We start from the raw sequence: 4,334 nt of genomic DNA, 5'->3' as shown, positions 1-4,334 counted from the left end.
CCGGGACTAAAGGGTCAGGGCATTAGTAACGACCCTTTAGTCCCGGTTCTGGAACCGGGAGAAAAGGCCCTTACGAACCGGGACAATAGGCCCGTTTTCTATTAGTGGTTCCCCTCGTCGCTTAGAAGTTTTGCACGAGCGCGCATCGTGTGTCCTTCCCGGTTCTTCCCTGAAAGCAGAAATCATTTCTTAGGGTCCATAAGCTCCACAAGGAGGCCGCACTAACCATACATAACACAGGTTTACTTACTTCAATGCAAACGCCAAATGGCAAAAACATCATCAAAGGAAACAGGAGCGGTGATCTTAAAAGCTTCAGAAACAAAATGCCATACATGCATGAGAAGCCACAATGCATTCGAAAAGGAGGTGTTTCACATTCTCAGGTTCACCACAAAACAAACAGGTAATAATATCATCTACATGCCTCCTTTTGGCTAGATTATCTCTGGTTAGAACCTTATTATAAACAGCTAACCAAAGGAAGACATGAATATTTTGAGGGCAGGTGATTTTCCAAAAACAGTCACCAATGGTAGAAACCGCACCACCAAATTTAATTTGCTGATAAAAGGACTTAACAGAATATCTGCCATTTGGTTCCAGCAACCAAATGGGTTAATCTAGGCATTCTGTTAATTCCACATTACCTGTCTCACTCAATAAATGTAACCACATGCTCACCCCATCCTGATCCACACATCTCCTTAACAGAAACCACATGCTTGTTAACAAATCTCGGTGTCGTGCTCATGTGATTGCTTGGTCCTCGGATGATCGACGGTATGCTTCAGATTTATTCTAACACTCTCAAATAGGAAAGGTACTGCAGGTTTTGTATCAGCAATTCAATGAACCAAATTAATATTCAGAGGATTACATTGCAAAATAGTACTCAATCCGTCCCAAAATAAGTGTTGCTAATTTAGTACAAAGTTATTGTAGTATATCAGCGACAATTATTCTGGGTTAGAAGGAGTACCTTTTATTACAGGAAATTGCTAACAAACAACCATCATGAATTATAACAGCTATGTCTGATTGCTGCTCGGATTAGATGCTGACTATCATGAAACAACGCTTTTATCCTACAATTATTATGAATCTAACATGTGTTCAGGAAATTCTGAAAAGCAACCCCATGCAAAATCTTAGTATATAAGGAACAAACTTGACACTACTCTCACACCTAATAAATCATATCAGGATGCCTCAAGAAATATCTTAAGAATGACTTACAGGGCCACGGGGTCTATATGTGAAGAAGAGAATACATCACAGTAAAAATTCAAACTCACATTATAAGCCCAAGAGAGGTGCATAGCGTTTGCACCGACAATCCAGCAGAGCAGTTAAACTTAGATGTTGCTGGGTTTAGTTTATACTGGCACCCAACTGCGCCCAGCTTGGTGCCAAGCATGCACGATACATCAAGACAAGACAGGGCTTATTGTTTTAGTTTTATACTAAAATTTTATACTTTCTACATCAATTTACATACTAAAAATTGATATTACTTGATTAATCCTAGTTAAAATCACAACTAATTATTAAAATTAATCATAGTTTGCTTGTTATTCTCTAATGTATCTTAAAAACATATTTGTGTGATGATAAATTGAGATAGTATTTTTGTGAAAAAATGCATCTCTCTATGGATGAATTATGTCGTGTATAGATGTTTGCACCATTTCAGGCATGATCGATAAATATGTTGCCAGGAAGTTATACATCCTATTGTGATGCAAAAAATATCTCTAGAGATGTTTGTAGAACGCACAATTGTTTACATTGTGAGTAAGTACATAAAAACCCTTACAATATATGTAAAATCCTGATTCTTTTAGTTCATGAAAAATGAAAGAAATAAACCGGGTCAATAAAATCCTAAGAAGATGTTTATTTCCACAAGAATTTCAGTATGAATTAATATAAAATGAAAGTAGCAATTGAGTTTGACGTAAACTTTCAGTTTGATGTACAATGTTTAGATTTAGATTTGTATTTGTTTGGGGCCATTTCTATTTTAAGTGTTAAATTGTTTTCAAAACAATTCACTATTATTTTTCTCCTCTATGTTTACTATTGGCAATGACTTCACGCAAGGACGTATCTGGTACTCCGACACTTTACGGACTCCCCGTACTCCCAAATATAACTTATGGTAAAAATAATAAGAGTCTAAGAAAAATGACAACATAGATATAATATATGACAAGCATGTGGTAGAATTCATATCCAAATTGAAATGCAAATCATACAATAGAAAAACAAAAATATATTAATAGTAGAATGTTCAAACCTTTTCTTTTATTCTCCCTGGTACAATACAAGAGGTGAATTCTCCACCGATCTTCATTAACCTGGATCTGTACATGATTGGCTAATTGATACAATTATGTTAGTCACAATCTCTGGAACTAAAGCACGGTCCTTTCTTGAGAGATTGATCTACCTGGTGGCCTATATTTATTTTAGTCCAAACACTTCCTACGTTCACTAGCAGTGACAATGGTTCCAGACAACACAAAGCAGGAGTGACAATGGTTCTTGATTTCGGATTCGGAGAACAAGCATATATGTTGGTTGAATGGATATATCACTGAATTTGGGGAAGAGCACTCCCATACTTTGATCTTTGCTGTTGCAGCCATATCCCGTCCTTGATCTTCTTAGAGAGGTGGACAACCTGCTTGTGCGTGAGGAACTCCTTGCTGACGGTGCCGCGGAGGTAGATGCGGTTTCTGCTCTGTAGCAGCTCGGGGCTGATGCTCAGGTGCACGGCGCCACTGCCTTTCTTGGACCTCCAGCGCCTCCGACCGCTCATCCGCCACTGCCTCGCCGAGCCGCCCGAGCGCGCGTAGGCAACTAACATATGCATGCAAAGTACACCCCCTGTTCCTAAATGTAAACTGCCAAAACGTCTTATATTTAAAAACAAAGATAGTAAATATCATTAAGCAACCTTATTGTCGTCCTTGATCTGAGCATGACCTTTTCTTTTCTTGAAAGAAGCATTCAAAAGAGCCATGACCAGAGGTCATACACGAGTTTAGTGGAAACCGAGAGCTTCCACATACAACTTTGTAGAGAGTTACAGGAGGTTTAGGGAAAGGTGAAACACAAGGCAGAAAGTTTAGTTGCCTTAATTAGCAGCAAAACTCAAAACTCAACTTTGAAGCCTCTGAGACGACAACAATAACAAGTTAACGACGCTTTGTCCGTTTGACGCCATGCCCAGTGGCTCCATAAGCTGAGAAGAAGCTCAGCCGCGTAAGTGCATAACATCCATGGTGGCCATTTTCCTGTTGTTGAAAGTGCGATCATTCCTGGCTTGCCATGAAAGCACAACACTGGCAAGAAAAAGTACACACCACATACGCCCAGAGCGTTTGCCTTCACTGATGTGTTTTAGCGGCCCATTTAGGCGTCCTTGAAAGCAAGCCACAGAAAGACCCTGTGCTTTAGAGGAATCACCTGTTAGGAATTATGCCAGGATCAATGCCCTCACAGCGAGGCGACGATGAACACGAGCTCTACACACACGATCCCGTGGAACACACAGAGAGGGAGAGCAGTTTTGCGACGCACTTCCCAGCGTCTTTTCTGGGCTTCTTTCTTCTATGGAAAAGGTTTTAAATCAGTCAGATGATTTCTCGCGTTGGTAAGCCGCGTCCAGTGCCGTCTGATCCCACCCGATCGTGTGGCCTGAAGCGCCTCTCTATCAGTTTCTTGTGACCTGTATTAGCTAGGTAGCGTCCCCGACTCACCGTGTCTATCTATTTTTTGACGCCTTCGATGCCCTGTAGTATATATGTAGCGTCCCGGTGACCTGCGTCGGTTTCTTCAGTGCTAAATGAGGACTGTGAACATCATGCACTTTACAAGCAGTGTTTTTGCCAGGTAGCGTCCCTGTGACTTGTAGTATGTAGCGTCAGTTTTCGTCCCTGTGACTATACTTCACAAGCAGTGTTTTTACCAGGTAGCTACGCATGTGATGGTACAAATAATCTCAAAAGCAAGCACATAGCAAGTGCTAAATGAGGACTCTGAACATCATGCATCTTCTGGACGCTGATCATGGACATTGGTTTTGATTTGGTACTATATAGCAAGCAAATGAAGTTAAGGTTGCCTTTGATGCAGGGGTTGTTGACACCGCTGCTGCCACCTTCAAAGCATGCTATCGCAACATCACCGGAGCAGCCGGGCCGCCATCGCCGCATTGCATTGTTGCGGCCGTTGAAGCACGCTGTCACACACTACTAGAAAAAGGCGTATCCCCAATATTTCTACTAGTGGCGCACCATGACAGAGGGTGCGCCATTACTAAC

This window comes from Triticum aestivum, chromosome 1A (assembly GCF_018294505.1).
Source record: "Triticum aestivum cultivar Chinese Spring chromosome 1A, IWGSC CS RefSeq v2.1, whole genome shotgun sequence".
Lineage (NCBI taxonomy): Eukaryota > Viridiplantae > Streptophyta > Magnoliopsida > Poales > Poaceae > Triticum > Triticum aestivum.
This window is presented reverse-complemented; position numbering follows the sequence as displayed.